Source organism: Cryptomeria japonica, unplaced genomic scaffold, assembly GCF_030272615.1.
Source record: "Cryptomeria japonica unplaced genomic scaffold, Sugi_1.0 HiC_scaffold_97, whole genome shotgun sequence".
NCBI lineage: Eukaryota > Viridiplantae > Streptophyta > Pinopsida > Cupressales > Cupressaceae > Cryptomeria > Cryptomeria japonica.
Window position 1 is genome coordinate 433,159 of NW_026728919.1, and position 20,222 is coordinate 453,380.

A 20,222-nucleotide genomic window follows, 5' to 3' on the forward strand; every position below is an offset into this window, starting at 1 on the left:
AAAAAAAAAACGAGATTTTAAAATTTCCGTTTTGAAAGATAGTGAGAAAAAGGGAATGCTGGTGCCATCTTGAGCCCGCCCTGGTGCGCAGCCCAGCCAAGGTTTGCGCACCAAGGTGCCCACCCTGGCGAAGGTGCGCGCCCGGGCAATTAACCCAACTTCCAACTTCGCGCGCGCCAGGGTGGGAGCGCACCCAACAACCGGGCCTGGGAAGAGCCAATGCGAGAAACCCCACCAAACTCTCTGACAAAAAAAGAGGGGGCGCTCCAGTAACCCCGCTTCGGAGCGCACCCTGGGCAAACCCAGCCAAGGTGCCCACCCCGGCCAAGGTGCAGGCGAGGTGCGCACCCGGGGCAAACCGGGCTCCGACAACGTGCACGCCGCACCTTGGAGCACACTTCGTAGCGCTCCCGGGTGCGCACCTCAGAGCACACCAAGGTGGGCAGCGAGGTGCGCACCTTTGATGCGCTGCCTTCACTAATTTCCAGAAAAGGCAAAAAAAAAAGGAGATTTTAAAATTTCCGTTTTGAAAGATAGTGAAAAAAACGGAACGCGCGTGCCATCTTGAGCCCGCCCTGGTGCGCAGCCCAGGTAAGGTGCCACCCTGGCAAAGGTGCGCACCCGGGCAATTAACCCTACTTCCGACTTCGTCGCGCGCCAGGGTGGCAACCGGGCCTCGGAAGAGCCAATGCGAGAAACCCCACCAAACGCTCCGACAAAAAAAGAGGCGGCGCTCCAATAACCCCGCTTCGGAGCGCAGCCGGGGCAAACCAAGCCAAGGTGCCCACCCCGACGAAGGTGCACGCGAGGTGCGCACCCGGGGCAAACCGGGCTCCGACAACGTGCACGCAGCACCTTGGAGCACACTTCGAAGCACTCCCGGGTGCCCACCGGCGTTGCGCACCGTGGTGGGCAGCGAGGTGCGCACCTTTGATGCGCTGCCTTCACTAATTTCCAGAAAAAGGCAAAAAAAAATGAGATTTTAAAATTTCCGTTTTGAAAGATAGTGAAAAAAAAGGAACGCGGGTGCCATCTTGAGCCCGCCCTGGTGCGCAGCCCAGGCAAGGCATGCGCACCAAGGTGCCCACCCGAGGTGCACACCCGGGGCAAACCGGGCTCCGACTTCGTGCAGGCCGCACCTTGGAGCACACTTCGGAGCGCTCCTTGGTGCGCACCATGGTGCCCACCAGGGCGCACCCGAGGCAAACCGGGCTCCGACTTCGTGCACGCCGCACCTTGGAGCACACATCGGAGCGCTCCCAGGTTCGCACCAGCGTTGCGCACCTTTGATGCGCTGCCTTCACTAATTTCCAGAAAAGGCAAAAAAAAACGATATTTTAAAATTTCCGTTCTGAAAGATAGTGAAAAAAACGGAACGCGGGTGCCATCTTGAGCCCTTCCTGATGCGCAGCCCAGGCAAGTTGTGCGCACCAAGGTGCCCACCCTGGCGGAGGTGCGCGCCCGGGGCAAACCGGGCTCCGACTTCGTGCACTGCATGGTGCCCACCAAGGCGCGCAACCCAGCCAAGGTGCCCACCGCAGCGAAGGTGCACGCGAGGTGCGCACCCGAGGTGCACACCCGGGGCAAACCGGGCTCCGACTTCGTGCACGCCGCACCTTGGAGCACACTTCAGAGCGCTCCTTGGTACGCACCAGGGCGCGCAACCCAGCCAAGGTGCTCACCCCGGCGAAGGTGCACGCGAGGTGCGCACCCGGGGCAAACCGGGCTCGGACTTCGTGCACGCCGCACCTTGGAGCACACATCGGAGCGCTCCCGGGTTCGCACCAGCATTGCGCACCTTTGATGCGCTGCCTTCACTAATTTCCAGAAAAGGCAAAAAAAAGAAAAAAATGAGATTTTAAAATTTCCGTTTTGAAAGATAGTGAAAAAAACGGAACGCGGGTGCCATCTTGAGCCCGCCCTGGTGTGCAGCCCAGGCAAGTTGTGCGCACCAAGGCACCCACCCTGGCCAAGGTGGGTCACGGGGTGGGTCCTAGGGTGGGTAACGGGGTGGGTACTAAGGTGCGTGCCAAGGTGGGTCATAGGGTGGGTGCCAAGGTGGGCACCAGGGTGGGTGTGCACCAACCCTAGCCAGGGTAGGTCACGGGGTGGTTGTCGGGGTGGGCGTCAAGGAGCCAAGGTGGGTGGCAAGTAGCCAAGTTGCGTGCCAAGGTGGGTGTCGGGGTGGGTGCCAAGGATCCAAGGTGGGTGCCAAGGAACCAAGGTGGGTGTCTGGGTGGGTGCCGAGGTGGGAGCCAGGGTGGGTCCCAAGGTGAGTGCAAAGGTGGGTGCCAGGGTCAAGGTGAGTGCCAATGTGGGTTCCAAGGTGCCAGGGTCAGGGTGAGTGCCAATGTGGGTTCAAAGGTGCTAAGTTGGGTGCGAGGTTGGGTGCGAGGGTGGGTGGGTGCCAAGGTGTGCTAGGTGGAAGCCCGGGTGGGTCGGCATCCCATGGGTGTCGAGTTGGGTGCCTGATGGGTGCTTCTTGTCAAGTTTTAGTCGTCGGGACTCATTTCGAGCCTTAGAGGTCGTTTCTTGTCCGGTTGCCCTGTCTTCGACCTGGGAACCCAATTTTGGTCCTCGGGTCCCATTTTTTTTTGTCTCGCATCCCACTTTTGGCCTGTGGCCTTTTCGGGGTCGATTCTCGTTTTGGGCATCAGAGCATGTTTCTTCTCCTAAAACCCAATATTTGTTTATTAAGTCTCGGAACACATTTTTGTTCTCGTGGACCCATCATGGGTCTTGGAACGCATTTGTGGTCCTTGGGTCCCATTTTGCATCCCGAAACTTGTGTTTTGGTGCTTGATCCCTATTTTGGGTGCCCACCTTGCACCAAGTGCGCACCCGGGGCAAACCGAGCGCCTTGGTGCACCGGGGCAAGATCGAGCGTGCACCCGAGGCGCCCCGAACATGCACCAAGGTGCACTCGGCCCACATGTGAGCGCAGGTCGTTGCGCCCGAGGTGGTGTGTGGGCACCGCGTTGCAGACGGGACACTGCACGCACACGACGCCCCCTCCAGGTGCACGCACGTAGGCCGGGCCGGGTGCACACCCGACGCCCTAGCAAGGTGCGCGCACCCGGGCAGGGCTCACACTTGGCGAACGGGGCGCACTTCGCGAGGGAGGGTGTGCACCTCGACGGGGGTGGGTGGCCGGGGTGGATTCGCACGTGGGTCGCGGTTTGCTAAGTACACACTGCGACAAGCTCATAACGGGTGCGATCATACCAGCGTTAGTGCACCGGATCCCATCAGAACTCCGCAGTTAAGCGCGCTTGGGCCGGAGTAGTACTGGGATGGGTGACCTCCCGGGAAGTCCCGGTGTTGCACCCTTTTTTAGTTTTTCGCCGGGCGTCGCAATGCTATTTGAATAAACCTTTTGCCCGTTTGCGTTCTCGTCGGGGCCGGGCCGGGCCGGGGTGCGCTGCCCGCACTACCGCGCGCGCGGGGGGCGACACCGAGCGCGCACCCGAGGCGCCCCGAGCACACAGGCCACGGTGCAACCCGGGCGTTGTGCGCGCACCCCGGTGCGCCCGAGGTGCTGCGCGCGCACCCAGGTGAAATCGGTGTGCACCTCGGCCAGTGCGCGCTCGGTCGAGTCGCGCACGTTGGCCAAGGTGCACGGTGATGTTTCTTACTCTAAGGTTCCGCACCAGACGCCCGGGACAGGTGAGCGAAGCTGGGCGGGGCCGGGTGCGCGGCCGGGGCAGGTGCACGCAGCTGGAGAGAGCTTTGGAGCACACTTCGGAGCGCACCAATGATGCGCTCCATTCAAAAGTTTCCTGAAAAGGCAAAAAAAGTTGAGATTATAGAATTTCCCACTTGAGAGATTGTAAAAAAAAAAAATTTAAAATGAAGGAAACGCGGGTGCCAAGGTGTGCGCAGCCCAGCCAAGGTGTGCGCACCAAGGCGCCCACCCTGGCGAAGGTGCACGCAAGGTGCGCACCCGAGGCAAACCGGACAATTAACCCAACTTTCGACTTCGCGCGCACCTTGGAGCGCACTTCGGAGCGCTCCTTGGTGCGCACCAATCTTGGGCACCTCGGAGTGCACCATGGCGCCCACCAAGGTGCGCACCCGGGGCAAACCGAGCTCCGACTTCGTGCGCACCTTGGAGCGCACGAAAGGTGCGCACCATGGCGCCCACCAAGGTGCGCAGCCCAGCCAAGGCGTGCGCATCAAGGTGCGCACCCTGGCGAAGGTGCGCACCCGGGGCAAACCGAGCTCCGACTTCGTGCGCACCTTGGAGCGCACAAAAGGTGCGCAACCCAGCCAAGGTGTGCGCACCCCGGTCAAACCGAGCTCCGAATCGTGCGCACCAGAGGTGCACGCCATCGTGCGCACCTTGGAGCACACTTCGGAGCCCTCCTTGGTGCGCGCCGATGTTGCGCACCTCGGAGCGCACCCGGGGAAAACAATGCAATTAACCCGACTTTCGACTTCGTGGGCACCTCGGAGCGCTCTCGGGTTCGCACCTCGGAGCACACCGAGGTGCGCACCTTTGATGCGCTGCCTTCACCAATTTCCAGAAAAGGCAAGAAAACATTGAGAAGGTGTGCGCACCGAGGTGCCCACCCTGGCGAAGGTGCACGCGAGGTGCGCACCCGGGGCAAACCGGGCTCCGACTTCGTGCACGCCGCACCTTGGAGCACACTTCGGAGCGCTCCTTGGTGCGCACCAGGGCGCGCAACCCAGCCGAGGTGCCCACCCCGGCGAAGGTGCACGCGAGGTGCGCACCCGGGGCAAACCGGGCTCCGACTTCGTGCACGCCATGGTGCCCACCGCGGCGAAGGTGCACGCGAGGTGCGCACCCGGGGCAAACCGGGCTCCGACTTCGTGCACGCCGCACCTTGGAGCACACTTCGGAGCGCTCCTTGGTGCGCACCATGGTGCCCACCAGGGCGCGCAACCCCGCCGAAGGTGCACGCGAGGTGCGCACCCGGGGCAAACCGGGCTCCGACTTCGTGCACGCCGCACCTTGGAGCACACTTCGGAGCGCTCCTTGGTGCGCACCATGGTGCCCACCAGGGCGCGCAACCCCGCCGAAGGTGCACGCGAGGTGCGCACCCGGGGCAAACCGGGCTCCGACTTCGTGCACGCCATGGTGCGCACCGCGGCGAAGGTGCGCACCCGGGCAAACCGGGCTCCGACTTCGTGCACGCCGCACCTTGGAGCACACTTCGGAGCGCTCCTTGGTGCGCACCAGGGCGCGCAACCCAGCCGAGGTGCCCACCCCGGCGAAGGTGCACGCGAGGTGCGTACCCGGGGCAAACCGGGGCTCCGACTTCGTGCACGCCGCACCTTGGAGCACACTTCGGAGCGCTCCTTGGTGCGCACCATGGTGCCCACCAGGCCGCGCAACCCAGCCAAGGTGTGCGCACCAAGGTGCACGCGAGGTGCGCACCCGGGGCAAACCGGGGTCCGACTTCGTGCACGCCGCACCTTCGCGAGGTGCGCACCCGGGGCAAACCGGGGTCCGACTTCGTGCACGCCGCACCTTGGAGCACACATCGGGGCGCTCCCGGGTTCGCACCGGCGTTGCGCACCGTGGTGGGCACCTCGGAGCACACCAAGGTGGGCAGCGAGGTGCGCACCTTTGATGCGATGCCTTCACTAATTTCCATAAAAGGCAAAAAAAAAACGAGATTTTAAAATTTCCGTTTTGAAAGATAGTGAGAAAAAGGGAATGCTGGTGCCATCTTGAGCCCGCCCTGGTGCGCAGCCCAGCCAAGGTGTGCGCACCAAGGTGCCCACCCTGGCGAAGGTGCGCGCCCGGGCAATTAACCCAACTTCCAACTTCGCGCGCGCCAGGGTGGGAGCGCACCCAACAACCGGGCCTGGGAAGAGCCAATGCGAGAAACCCCACCAAACGCTCTGACAAAAAAAGAGGGGGCGCTCCAGTAACCCCGCTTCGGAGCGCACCCTGGGCAAACCCAGCCAAGGTGCCCACCCCGGCCAAGGTGCAGGCGAGGTGCGCACCCGGGGCAAACCGGGCTCCGACAACGTGCACGCCGCACCTTGGAGCACACTTCGTAGCGCTCCCGGGTGCGCACCTCAGAGCACACCAAGGTGGGCAGCGAGGTGCGCACCTTTGATGCGCTGCCTTCACTAATTTCCAGAAAAGGCAAAAAAAAAAGGAGATTTTAAAATTTCCGTTTTGAAAGATAGTGAAAAAAACGGAACGCGCGTGCCATCTTGAGCCCGCCCTGGTGCGCAGCCCAGGTAAGGTGCCCACCCTGGCAAAGGTGCGCACCCGGGCAATTAACCCTACTTCCGACTTCGTGCGCGCCAGGGTGGCAACCGGGCCTCGGAAGAGCCAATGCGAGAAACCCCACCAAACGCTCCGACAAAAAAAGAGGCGGCGCTCCAATAACCCCGCTTCGGAGCGCAGCCGGGGCAAACCCAGCCAAGGTGCCCACCCCGACGAAGGTGCACGCGAGGTGCGCACCCGGGGCAAACCGGGCTCCGACAACGTGCACGCAGCACCTTGGAGCACACTTCGAAGCACTCCCGGGTGCCCACCGGCGTTGCGCACCGTGGTGGGCAGCGAGGTGCGCACCTTTGATGCGCTGCCTTCACTAATTTCCAGAAAAAGGCAAAAAAAAATGAGATTTTAAAATTTCCGTTTTGAAAGATAGTGAAAAAAAAGGAACGCGGGTGCCATCTTGAGCCCGCCCTGGTGCGCAGCCCAGGCAAGGCATGCGCACCAAGGTGCCCACCCGAGGTGCACACCCGGGGCAAACCGGGCTCCGACTTCGTGCAGGCCGCACCTTGGAGCACACTTCGGAGCGCTCCTTGGTGCGCACCATGGTGCCCACCAGGGCGCGCAACCCAGCCAAGGTCTGCACACTAAGGTGCCCACCCCGGCGAAGGTGCACGCGAGGTGCGCACCCGGGGCAAACCGGGCTCCGACTTCGTGCACGCCATGGTGCCCACCGCGGCGAAGGTGCACGCGAGGTGCGCACCCGGGGCAAACCGGGCTCCGACTTCGTGCACGCCGCACCTTGGAGCACACTTCGGAGCGCTCCTTGGTGCGCACCATGGTGCCCACCAGGGCGCGCAACCCAGCCAAGGTGTGCGCACCAAGGTGCACGCGAGGTGCGCACCCGGGGCAAACCGGGGTCCGACTTCGTGCACGCCGCACCTTGGAGCACACATCGGAGCGCTCCCAGGTTCGCACCAGCGTTGCGCACCTTTGATGCGCTGCCTTCACTAATTTCCAGAAAAGGCAAAAAAAAACGATATTTTAAAATTTCCGTTCTGAAAGATAGTGAAAAAAACGGAACGCGGGTGCCATCTTGAGCCCTTCCTGGTGCGCAGCCCAGGCAAGTTGTGCGCACCAAGGTGCCCACCCTGGCGGAGGTGCGCGCCCGGGGCAAACCGGGCTCCGACTTCGTGCACTGCATGGTGCCCACCAAGGCGCGCAACCCAGCCAAGGTGCCCACCGCAGCGAAGGTGCACGCGAGGTGCACACCCGGGGCAAACCGGGCTCCGACTTCGTGCACGCCGCACCTTGGAGCACACTTCAGAGCGCTCCTTGGTGCGCACCAGGGCGCGCAACCCAGCCGAGGTGCCCACCCCGGCGAAGGTGCACGCGAGGTGCGCACCCGGGGCAAACCGGGCTCCGACTTCGTGCACGCCATGGTGCCCACCGCGGCGAAGGTGCGCACCCGGGGCAAACCGGGCTCCGACTTCGTGCACGCCGCACCTTGGAGCACACTTCGGAGCGCTCCTTGGTGCGCACCATGGTGCCCACCAGGCCGCGCAACCCAGCCAAGGTGTGCGCACCAAGGTGCACGCGAGGTGCGCACCCGGGGCAAACCGGGGTCCGACTTCGTGCACGCCGCACCTTGGAGCACACATCGGGGCGCTCCCGGGTTCGCACCGGCGTTGCGCACCGTGGTGGGCACCTCGGAGCACACCAAGGTGGGCAGCGAGGTGCGCACCTTTGATGCGATGCCTTCACTAATTTCCATAAAAGGCAAAAAAAAAACGAGATTTTAAAATTTCCGTTTTGAAAGATAGTGAGAAAAAGGGAATGCTGGTGCCATCTTGAGCCCGCCCTGGTGCGCAGCCCAGCCAAGGTTTGCGCACCAAGGTGCCCACCCTGGCGAAGGTGCGCGCCCGGGCAATTAACCCAACTTCCAACTTCGCGCGCGCCAGGGTGGGAGCGCACCCAACAACCGGGCCTGGGAAGAGCCAATGCGAGAAACCCCACCAAACTCTCTGACAAAAAAAGAGGGGGCGCTCCAGTAACCCCGCTTCGGAGCGCACCCTGGGCAAACCCAGCCAAGGTGCCCACCCCGGCCAAGGTGCAGGCGAGGTGCGCACCCGGGGCAAACCGGGCTCCGACAACGTGCACGCCGCACCTTGGAGCACACTTCGTAGCGCTCCCGGGTGCGCACCTCAGAGCACACCAAGGTGGGCAGCGAGGTGCGCACCTTTGATGCGCTGCCTTCACTAATTTCCAGAAAAGGCAAAAAAAAAAGGAGATTTTAAAATTTCCGTTTTGAAAGATAGTGAAAAAAACGGAACGCGCGTGCCATCTTGAGCCCGCCCTGGTGCGCAGCCCAGGTAAGGTGCCACCCTGGCAAAGGTGCGCACCCGGGCAATTAACCCTACTTCCGACTTCGTGCGCGCCAGGGTGGCAACCGGGCCTCGGAAGAGCCAATGCGAGAAACCCCACCAAACGCTCCGACAAAAAAAGAGGCGGCGCTCCAATAACCCCGCTTCGGAGCGCAGCCGGGGCAAACCAAGCCAAGGTGCCCACCCCGACGAAGGTGCACGCGAGGTGCGCACCCGGGGCAAACCGGGCTCCGACAACGTGCACGCAGCACCTTGGAGCACACTTCGAAGCACTCCCGGGTGCCCACCGGCGTTGCGCACCGTGGTGGGCAGCGAGGTGCGCACCTTTGATGCGCTGCCTTCACTAATTTCCAGAAAAAGGCAAAAAAAAATGAGATTTTAAAATTTCCGTTTTGAAAGATAGTGAAAAAAAAGGAACGCGGGTGCCATCTTGAGCCCGCCCTGGTGCGCAGCCCAGGCAAGGCATGCGCACCAAGGTGCCCACCCGAGGTGCACACCCGGGGCAAACCGGGCTCCGACTTCGTGCAGGCCGCACCTTGGAGCACACTTCGGAGCGCTCCTTGGTGCGCACCATGGTGCCCACCAGGGCGCACCCGAGGCAAACCGGGCTCCGACTTCGTGCACGCCGCACCTTGGAGCACACATCGGAGCGCTCCCAGGTTCGCACCAGCGTTGCGCACCTTTGATGCGCTGCCTTCACTAATTTCCAGAAAAGGCAAAAAAAAAACGATATTTTAAAATTTCCGTTCTGAAAGATAGTGAAAAAAACGGAACGCGGGTGCCATCTTGAGCCCTTCCTGATGCGCAGCCCAGGCAAGTTGTGCGCACCAAGGTGCCCACCCTGGCGGAGGTGCGCGCCCGGGGCAAACCGGGCTCCGACTTCGTGCACTGCATGGTGCCCACCAAGGCGCGCAACCCAGCCAAGGTGCCCACCGCAGCGAAGGTGCACGCGAGGTGCGCACCCGAGGTGCACACCCGGGGCAAACCGGGCTCCGACTTCGTGCACGCCGCACCTTGGAGCACACTTCAGAGCGCTCCTTGGTACGCACCAGGGCGCGCAACCCAGCCAAGGTGCTCACCCCGGCGAAGGTGCACGCGAGGTGCGCACCCGGGGCAAACCGGGCTCGGACTTCGTGCACGCCGCACCTTGGAGCACACATCGGAGCGCTCCCGGGTTCGCACCAGCATTGCGCACCTTTGATGCGCTGCCTTCACTAATTTCCAGAAAAGGCAAAAAAAAGAAAAAAATGAGATTTTAAAATTTCCGTTTTGAAAGATAGTGAAAAAAACGGAACGCGGGTGCCATCTTGAGCCCGCCCTGGTGTGCAGCCCAGGCAAGTTGTGCGCACCAAGGCACCCACCCTGGCCAAGGTGGGTCACGGGGTGGGTCCTAGGGTGGGTAACGGGGTGGGTACTAAGGTGCGTGCCAAGGTGGGTCATAGGGTGGGTGCCAAGGTGGGCACCAGGGTGGGTGTGCACCAACCCTAGCCAGGGTAGGTCACGGGGTGGTTGTCGGGGTGGGCGTCAAGGAGCCAAGGTGGGTGGCAAGTAGCCAAGTTGCGTGCCAAGGTGGGTGTCGGGGTGGGTGCCAAGGATCCAAGGTGGGTGCCAAGGAACCAAGGTGGGTGTCTGGGTGGGTGCCGAGGTGGGAGCCAGGGTGGGTCCCAAGGTGAGTGCAAAGGTGGGTGCCAGGGTCAAGGTGAGTGCCAATGTGGGTTCCAAGGTGCCAGGGTCAGGGTGAGTGCCAATGTGGGTTCAAAGGTGCTAAGTTGGGTGCGAGGTTGGGTGCGAGGGTGGGTGGGTGCCAAGGTGTGCTAGGTGGAAGCCCGGGTGGGTCGGCATCCCATGGGTGTCGAGTTGGGTGCCTGATGGGTGCTTCTTGTCAAGTTTTAGTCGTCGGGACTCATTTCGAGCCTTAGAGGTCGTTTCTTGTCCGGTTGCCCTGTCTTCGACCTGGGAACCCAATTTTGGTCCTCGGGTCCCATTTTTTTTTGTCTCGCATCCCACTTTTGGCCTGTGGCCTTTTCGGGGTCGATTCTCGTTTTGGGCATCAGAGCATGTTTCTTCTCCTAAAACCCAATATTTGTTTATTAAGTCTCGGAACACATTTTTGTTCTCGTGGACCCATCATGGGTCTTGGAACGCATTTGTGGTCCTTGGGTCCCATTTTGCATCCCGAAACTTGTGTTTTGGTGCTTGATCCCTATTTTGGGTGCCCACCTTGCACCAAGTGCGCACCCGGGGCAAACCGAGCGCCTTGGTGCACCGGGGCAAGATCGAGCGTGCACCCGAGGCGCCCCGAACATGCACCAAGGTGCACTCGGCCCACATGTGAGCGCAGGTCGTTGCGCCCGAGGTGGTGTGTGGGCACCGCGTTGCAGACGGGACACTGCACGCACACGACGCCCCCTCCAGGTGCACGCACGTAGGCCGGGCCGGGTGCACACCCGACGCCCTAGCAAGGTGCGCGCACCCGGGCAGGGCTCACACTTGGCGAACGGGGCGCACTTCGCGAGGGAGGGTGTGCACCTCGACGGGGGTGGGTGGCCGGGGTGGATTCGCACGTGGGTCGCGGTTTGCTAAGTACACACTGCGACAAGCTCATAACGGGTGCGATCATACCAGCGTTAGTGCACCGGATCCCATCAGAACTCCGCAGTTAAGCGCGCTTGGGCCGGAGTAGTACTGGGATGGGTGACCTCCCGGGAAGTCCCGGTGTTGCACCCTTTTTTAGTTTTTCGCCGGGCGTCGCAATGCTATTTGAATAAACCTTTTGCCCGTTTGCGTTCTCGTCGGGGCCGGGCCGGGCCGGGGTGCGCTGCCCGCACTACCGCGCGCGCGGGGGCGACACCGAGCGCGCACCCGAGGCGCCCCGAGCACACAGGCCACGGTGCAACCCGGGCGTTGTGCGCGCACCCCGGTGCGCCCGAGGTGCTGCGCGCGCACCCAGGTGAAATCGGTGTGCACCTCGGCCAGTGCGCGCTCGGTCGAGTCGCGCACGTTGGCCAAGGTGCACGGTGATGTTTCTTACTCTAAGGTTCCGCACCAGACGCCCGGGACAGGTGAGCGAAGCTGGGCGGGGCCGGGTGCGCGGCCGGGGCAGGTGCACGCAGCTGGAGAGAGCTTTGGAGCACACTTCGGAGCGCACCAATGATGCGCTCCATTCAAAAGTTTCCTGAAAAGGCAAAAAAAGTTGAGATTATAGAATTTCCCACTTGAGAGATTGTAAAAAAAAAAAATTTAAAATGAAGGAAACGCGGGTGCCAAGGTGTGCGCAGCCCAGCCAAGGTGTGCGCACCAAGGCGCCCACCCTGGCGAAGGTGCACGCAAGGTGCGCACCCGAGGCAAACCGGACAATTAACCCAACTTTCGACTTCGCGCGCACCTTGGAGCGCACTTCGGAGCGCTCCTTGGTGCGCACCAATCTTGGGCACCTCGGAGTGCACCATGGCGCCCACCAAGGTGCGCACCCGGGGCAAACCGAGCTCCGACTTCGTGCGCACCTTGGAGCGCACGAAAGGTGCGCACCATGGCGCCCACCAAGGTGCGCAGCCCAGCCAAGGCGTGCGCATCAAGGTGCGCACCCTGGCGAAGGTGCGCACCCGGGGCAAACCGAGCTCCGACTTCGTGCGCACCTTGGAGCGCACAAAAGGTGCGCAACCCAGCCAAGGTGTGCGCACCCCGGTCAAACCGAGCTCCGAATCGTGCGCACCAGAGGTGCACGCCATCGTGCGCACCTTGGAGCACACTTCGGAGCCCTCCTTGGTGCGCGCCGATGTTGCGCACCTCGGAGCGCACCCGGGGAAAACAATGCAATTAACCCGACTTTCGACTTCGTGGGCACCTCGGAGCGCTCTCGGGTTCGCACCTCGGAGCACACCGAGGTGCGCACCTTTGATGCGCTGCCTTCACCAATTTCCAGAAAAGGCAAGAAAACATTGAGAAGGTGTGCGCACCGAGGTGCCCACCCTGGCGAAGGTGCACGCGAGGTGCGCACCCGGGGCAAACCGGGCTCCGACTTCGTGCACGCCGCACCTTGGAGCACACTTCGGAGCGCTCCTTGGTGCGCACCAGGGCGCGCAACCCAGCCGAGGTGCCCACCCCGGCGAAGGTGCACGCGAGGTGCGCACCCGGGGCAAACCGGGCTCCGACTTCGTGCACGCCATGGTGCCCACCGCGGCGAAGGTGCACGCGAGGTGCGCACCCGGGGCAAACCGGGCTCCGACTTCGTGCACGCCGCACCTTGGAGCACACTTCGGAGCGCTCCTTGGTGCGCACCATGGTGCCCACCAGGGCGCGCAACCCCGCCGAAGGTGCACGCGAGGTGCGCACCCGGGGCAAACCGGGCTCCGACTTCGTGCACGCCGCACCTTGGAGCACACTTCGGAGCGCTCCTTGGTGCGCACCATGGTGCCCACCAGGGCGCGCAACCCCGCCGAAGGTGCACGCGAGGTGCGCACCCGGGGCAAACCGGGCTCCGACTTCGTGCACGCCATGGTGCGCACCGCGGCGAAGGTGCGCACCCGGGGCAAACCGGGCTCCGACTTCGTGCACGCCGCACCTTGGAGCACACTTCGGAGCGCTCCTTGGTGCGCACCAGGGCGCGCAACCCAGCCGAGGTGCCCACCCCGGCGAAGGTGCACGCGAGGTGCGTACCCGGGGCAAACCGGGCTCCGACTTCGTGCACGCCGCACCTTGGAGCACACTTCGGAGCGCTCCTTGGTGCGCACCATGGTGCCCACCAGGCCGCGCAACCCAGCCAAGGTGTGCGCACCAAGGTGCACGCGAGGTGCGCACCCGGGGCAAACCGGGGTCCGACTTCGTGCACGCCGCACCTTGGAGCACACATCGGGGCGCTCCCGGGTTCGCACCGGCGTTGCGCACCGTGGTGGGCACCTCGGAGCACACCAAGGTGGGCAGCGAGGTGCGCACCTTTGATGCGATGCCTTCACTAATTTCCATAAAAGGCAAAAAAAAAACGAGATTTTAAAATTTCCGTTTTGAAAGATAGTGAGAAAAAGGGAATGCTGGTGCCATCTTGAGCCCGCCCTGGTGCGCAGCCCAGCCAAGGTGTGCGCACCAAGGTGCCCACCCTGGCGAAGGTGCGCGCCCGGGCAATTAACCCAACTTCCAACTTCGCGCGCGCCAGGGTGGGAGCGCACCCAACAACCGGGCCTGGGAAGAGCCAATGCGAGAAACCCCACCAAACGCTCTGACAAAAAAAGAGGGGGCGCTCCAGTAACCCCGCTTCGGAGCGCACCCTGGGCAAACCCAGCCAAGGTGCCCACCCCGGCCAAGGTGCAGGCGAGGTGCGCACCCGGGGCAAACCGGGCTCCGACAACGTGCACGCCGCACCTTGGAGCACACTTCGTAGCGCTCCCGGGTGCGCACCTCAGAGCACACCAAGGTGGGCAGCGAGGTGCGCACCTTTGATGCGCTGCCTTCACTAATTTCCAGAAAAGGCAAAAAAAAAAGGAGATTTTAAAATTTCCGTTTTGAAAGATAGTGAAAAAAACGGAACGCGCGTGCCATCTTGAGCCCGCCCTGGTGCGCAGCCCAGGTAAGGTGCCCACCCTGGCAAAGGTGCGCACCCGGGCAATTAACCCTACTTCCGACTTCGTGCGCGCCAGGGTGGCAACCGGGCCTCGGAAGAGCCAATGCGAGAAACCCCACCAAACGCTCCGACAAAAAAAGAGGCGGCGCTCCAATAACCCCGCTTCGGAGCGCAGCCGGGGCAAACCCAGCCAAGGTGCCCACCCCGACGAAGGTGCACGCGAGGTGCGCACCCGGGGCAAACCGGGCTCCGACAACGTGCACGCAGCACCTTGGAGCACACTTCGAAGCACTCCCGGGTGCCCACCGGCGTTGCGCACCGTGGTGGGCAGCGAGGTGCGCACCTTTGATGCGCTGCCTTCACTAATTTCCAGAAAAAGGCAAAAAAAAATGAGATTTTAAAATTTCCGTTTTGAAAGATAGTGAAAAAAAAGGAACGCGGGTGCCATCTTGAGCCCGCCCTGGTGCGCAGCCCAGGCAAGGCATGCGCACCAAGGTGCCCACCCGAGGTGCACACCCGGGGCAAACCGGGCTCCGACTTCGTGCAGGCCGCACCTTGGAGCACACTTCGGAGCGCTCCTTGGTGCGCACCATGGTGCCCACCAGGGCGCGCAACCCAGCCAAGGTCTGCACACTAAGGTGCCCACCCCGGCGAAGGTGCACGCGAGGTGCGCACCCGGGGCAAACCGGGCTCCGACTTCGTGCACGCCATGGTGCCCACCGCGGCGAAGGTGCACGCGAGGTGCGCACCCGGGGCAAACCGGGCTCCGACTTCGTGCACGCCGCACCTTGGAGCACACTTCGGAGCGCTCCTTGGTGCGCACCATGGTGCCCACCAGGGCGCGCAACCCAGCCAAGGTGTGCGCACCAAGGTGCACGCGAGGTGCGCACCCGGGGCAAACCGGGGTCCGACTTCGTGCACGCCGCACCTTGGAGCACACATCGGAGCGCTCCCAGGTTCGCACCAGCGTTGCGCACCTTTGATGCGCTGCCTTCACTAATTTCCAGAAAAGGCAAAAAAAAACGATATTTTAAAATTTCCGTTCTGAAAGATAGTGAAAAAAACGGAACGCGGGTGCCATCTTGAGCCCTTCCTGGTGCGCAGCCCAGGCAAGTTGTGCGCACCAAGGTGCCCACCCTGGCGGAGGTGCGCGCCCGGGGCAAACCGGGCTCCGACTTCGTGCACTGCATGGTGCCCACCAAGGCGCGCAACCCAGCCAAGGTGCCCACCGCAGCGAAGGTGCACGCGAGGTGCACACCCGGGGCAAACCGGGCTCCGACTTCGTGCACGCCGCACCTTGGAGCACACTTCAGAGCGCTCCTTGGTGCGCACCAGGGCGCGCAACCCAGCCGAGGTGCCCACCCCGGCGAAGGTGCACGCGAGGTGCGCACCCGGGGCAAACCGGGCTCCGACTTCGTGCACGCCATGGTGCCCACCGCGGCGAAGGTGCGCACCCGGGGCAAACCGGGCTCCGACTTCGTGCACGCCGCACCTTGGAGCACACTTCGGAGCGCTCCTTGGTGCGCACCATGGTGCCCACCAGGCCGCGCAACCCAGCCAAGGTGTGCGCACCAAGGTGCACGCGAGGTGCGCACCCGGGGCAAACCGGGGTCCGACTTCGTGCACGCCGCACCTTGGAGCACACATCGGGGCGCTCCCGGGTTCGCACCGGCGTTGCGCACCGTGGTGGGCACCTCGGAGCACACCAAGGTGGGCAGCGAGGTGCGCACCTTTGATGCGATGCCTTCACTAATTTCCATAAAAGGCAAAAAAAAAACGAGATTTTAAAATTTCCGTTTTGAAAGATAGTGAGAAAAAGGGAATGCTGGTGCCATCTTGAGCCCGCCCTGGTGCGCAGCCCAGCCAAGGTTTGCGCACCAAGGTGCCCACCCTGGCGAAGGTGCGCGCCCGGGCAATTAACCCAACTTCCAACTTCGCGCGCGCCAGGGTGGGAGCGCACCCAACAACCGGGCCTGGGAAGAGCCAATGCGAGAAACCCCACCAAACTCTCTGACAAAAAAAGAGGGGGCGCTCCAGTAACCCCGCTTCGGAGCGCACCCTGGGCAAACCCAGCCAAGGTGCCCACCCCGGCCAAGGTGCAGGCGAGGTGCGCACCCGGGGCAAACCGGGCTCCGACAACGTGCACGCCGCACCTTGGAGCACACTTCGTAGCGCTCCCGGGTGCGCACCTCAGAGCACACCAAGGTGGGCAGCGAGGTGCGCACCTTTGATGCGCTGCCTTCACTAATTTCCAGAAAAGGCAAAAAAAAAAGGAGATTTTAAAATTTCCGTTTTGAAAGATAGTGAAAAAAACGGAACGCGCGTGCCATCTTGAGCCCGCCCTGGTGCGCAGCCCAGGTAAGGTGCCACCCTGGCAAAGGTGCGCACCCGGGCAATTAACCCTACTTCCGACTTCGTGCGCGCCAGGGTGGCAACCGGGCCTCGGAAGAGCCAATGCGAGAAACCCCACCAAACGCTCCGACAAAAAAAGAGGCGGCGCTCCAATAACCCCGCTTCGGAGCGCAGCCGGGGCAAACCAAGCCAAGGTGCCCACCCCGACGAAGGTGCACGCGAGGTGCGCACCCGGGGCAAACCGGGCTCCGACAACGTGCACGCAGCACCTTGGAGCACACTTCGAAGCACTCCCGGGTGCCCACCGGCGTTGCGCACCGTGGTGGGCAGCGAGGTGCGCACCTTTGATGCGCTGCCTTCACTAATTTCCAGAAAAAGGCAAAAAAAAATGAGATTTTAAAATTTCCGTTTTGAAAGATAGTGAAAAAAAAGGAACGCGGGTGCCATCTTGAGCCCGCCCTGGTGCGCAGCCCAGGCAAGGCATGCGCACCAAGGTGCCCACCCGAGGTGCACACCCGGGGCAAACCGGGCTCCGACTTCGTGCAGGCCGCACCTTGGAGCACACTTCGGAGCGCTCCTTGGTGCGCACCATGGTGCCCACCAGGGCGCACCCGAGGCAAACCGGGCTCCGACTTCGTGCACGCCGCACCTTGGAGCACCATCGGAGCGCTCCCAGGTTCGCACCAGCGTTGCGCACCTTTGATGCGCTGCCTTCACTAATTTCCAGAAAAGGCAAAAAAAAACGATATTATTTTAAAATTTCCGTTCTGAAAGATAGTGAAAAAAACGGAACGCGGGTGCCATCTTGAGCCCTTCCTGATGCGCAGCCCAGGCAAGTTGTGCGCACCAAGGTGCCCACCCTGGCGGAGGTGCGCGCCCGGGGCAAACCGGGCTCCGACTTCGTGCACTGCATGGTGCCCACCAAGGCGCGCAACCCAGCCAAGGTGCCCACCGCAGCGAAGGTGCACGCGAGGTGCGCACCCGAGGTGCACACCCGGGGCAAACCGGGCTCCGACTTCGTGCACGCCGCACCTTGGAGCACACTTCAGAGCGCTCCTTGGTACGCACCAGGGCGCGCAACCCAGCCAAGGTGCTCACCCCGGCGAAGGTGCACGCGAGGTGCGCACCCGGGGCAAACCGGGCTCGGACTTCGTGCACGCCGCACCTTGGAGCACACATCGGAGCGCTCCCGGGTTCGCACCAGCATTGCGCACCTTTGATGCGCTGCCTTCACTAATTTCCAGAAAAGGCAAAAAAAAGAAAAAAATGAGATTTTAAAATTTCCGTTTTGAAAGATAGTGAAAAAAACGGAACGCGGGTGCCATCTTGAGCCCGCCCTGGTGTGCAGCCCAGGCAAGTTGTGCGCACCAAGGCACCCACCCTGGCCAAGGTGGGTCACGGGGTGGGTCCTAGGGTGGGTAACGGGGTGGGTACTAAGGTGCGTGCCAAGGTGGGTCATAGGGTGGGTGCCAAGGTGGGCACCAGGGTGGGTGTGCACCAACCCTAGCCAGGGTAGGTCACGGGGTGGTTGTCGGGGTGGGCGTCAAGGAGCCAAGGTGGGTGGCAAGTAGCCAAGTTGCGTGCCAAGGTGGGTGTCGGGGTGGGTGCCAAGGATCCAAGGTGGGTGCCAAGGAACCAAGGTGGGTGTCTGGGTGGGTGCCGAGGTGGGAGCCAGGGTGGGTCCCAAGGTGAGTGCAAAGGTGGGTGCCAGGGTCAAGGTGAGTGCCAATGTGGGTTCCAAGGTGCCAGGGTCAGGGTGAGTGCCAATGTGGGTTCAAAGGTGCTAAGTTGGGTGCGAGGTTGGGTGCGAGGGTGGGTGGGTGCCAAGGTGTGCTAGGTGGAAGCCCGGGTGGGTCGGCATCCCATGGGTGTCGAGTTGGGTGCCTGATGGGTGCTTCTTGTCAAGTTTTAGTCGTCGGGACTCATTTCGAGCCTTAGAGGTCGTTTCTTGTCCGGTTGCCCTGTCTTCGACCTGGGAACCCAATTTTGGTCCTCGGGTCCCATTTTTTTTTGTCTCGCATCCCACTTTTGGCCTGTGGCCTTTTCGGGGTCGATTCTCGTTTTGGGCATCAGAGCATGTTTCTTCTCCTAAAACCCAATATTTGTTTATTAAGTCTCGGAACACATTTTTGTTCTCGTGGACCCATCATGGGTCTTGGAACGCATTTGTGGTCCTTGGGTCCCATTTTGCATCCCGAAACTTGTGTTTTGGTGCTTGATCCCTATTTTGGGTGCCCACCTTGCACCAAGTGCGCACCCGGGGCAAACCGAGCGCCTTGGTGCACCGGGGCAAGATCGAGCGTGCACCCGAGGCGCCCCGAACATGCACCAAGGTGCACTCGGCCCACATGTGAGCGCAGGTCGTTGCGCCCGAGGTGGTGTGTGGGCACCGCGTTGCAGACGGGACACTGCACGCACACGACGCCCCCTCCAGGTGCACGCACGTAGGCCGGGCCGGGTGCACACCCGACGCCCTAGCAAGGTGCGCGCACCCGGGCAGGGCTCACACTTGGCGAACGGGGCGCACTTCGCGAGGGAGGGTGTGCACCTCGACGGGGGTGGGTGGCCGGGGTGGATTCGCACGTGGGTCGCGGTTTGCTAAGTACACACTGCGACAAGCTCATAACGGGTGCGATCATACCAGCGTTAGTGCACCGGATCCCATCAGAACTCCGCAGTTAAGCGCGCTTGGGCCGGAGTAGTACTGGGATGGGTGACCTCCCGGGAAGTCCCGGTGTTGCACCCTTTTTTAGTTTTTCGCCGGGCGTCGCAATGCTATTTGAATAAACCTTTTGCCCGTTTGCGTTCTCGTCGGGGCCGGGCCGGGCCGGGGTGCGCTGCCCGCACTACCGCGCGCGCGGGGGCGACACCGAGCGCGCACCCGAGGCGCCCCGAGCACACAGGCCACGGTGCAACCCGGGCGTTGTGCGCGCACCCCGGTGCGCCCGAGGTGCTGCGCGCGCACCCAGGTGAAATCGGTGTGCACCTCGGCCAGTGCGCGCTCGGTCGAGTCGCGCACGTTGGCCAAGGTGCACGGTGATGTTTCTTACTCTAAGGTTCCGCACCAGACGCCCGGGACAGGTGAGCGAAGCTGGGCGGGGCCGGGTGCGCGGCCGGGGCAGGTGCACGCAGCTGGAGAGAGCTTTGGAGCACACTTCGGAGCGCACCAATGATGCGCTCCATTCAAAAGTTTCCTGAAAAGGCAAAAAAAGTTGAGATTATAGAATTTCCCACTTGAGAGATTGTAAAAAAAAAAAATTTAAAATGAAGGAAACGCGGGTGCCAAGGTGTGCGCGCAGCCAAGGTGTGCGCACCAAGGCGCCCACCCTGGCGAAGGTGCACGCAAGGTGCGCACCCGAGGCAAACCGGACAATTAACCCAACTTTCGACTTCGCGCGCACCTTGGAGCGCACTTCGGAGCGCTCCTTGGTGCGCACCAATCTTGGGCACCTCGGAGTGCACCATGGCGCCCACCAAGGTGCGCACCCGGGGCAAACCGAGCTCCGACTTCGTGCGCACCTTGGAGCGCACGAAAGGTGCGCACCATGGCGCCCACCAAGGTGCGCAGCCCAGCCAAGGCGTGCGCATCAAGGTGCGCACCCTGGCGAAGGTGCGCACCCGGGGCAAACCGAGCTCCGACTTCGTGCGCACCTTGGAGCGCACAAAAGGTGCGCAACCCAGCCAAGGTGTGCGCACCCCGGTCAAACCGAGCTCCGAATCGTGCGCACCAGAG

The 20,222-nt window shown here is 62.5% G+C and overlaps 3 non-coding genes across 3 annotated transcripts; all 3 read left to right on the forward strand.

The window, feature by feature from the left end:
* The first annotated feature begins 3,211 nt into the window (after window positions 1-3,211).
* Window positions 3,212-3,330, forward strand: LOC131864870 (5S ribosomal RNA). The gene has a single exon (XR_009363597.1). It is a non-coding gene; the product is annotated as a 5S ribosomal RNA (ribosomal RNA).
* A 7,861-nt stretch (window positions 3,331-11,191) lies between these two features.
* LOC131864871 (5S ribosomal RNA) lies at window positions 11,192-11,310 on the forward strand. The gene has a single exon (XR_009363598.1). It is a non-coding gene; the product is annotated as a 5S ribosomal RNA (ribosomal RNA).
* A 7,806-nt stretch (window positions 11,311-19,116) lies between these two features.
* Window positions 19,117-19,235, forward strand: LOC131864872 (5S ribosomal RNA). The gene has a single exon (XR_009363599.1). It is a non-coding gene; the product is annotated as a 5S ribosomal RNA (ribosomal RNA).
* The last annotated feature ends 987 nt before the right edge of the window (window positions 19,236-20,222 follow it).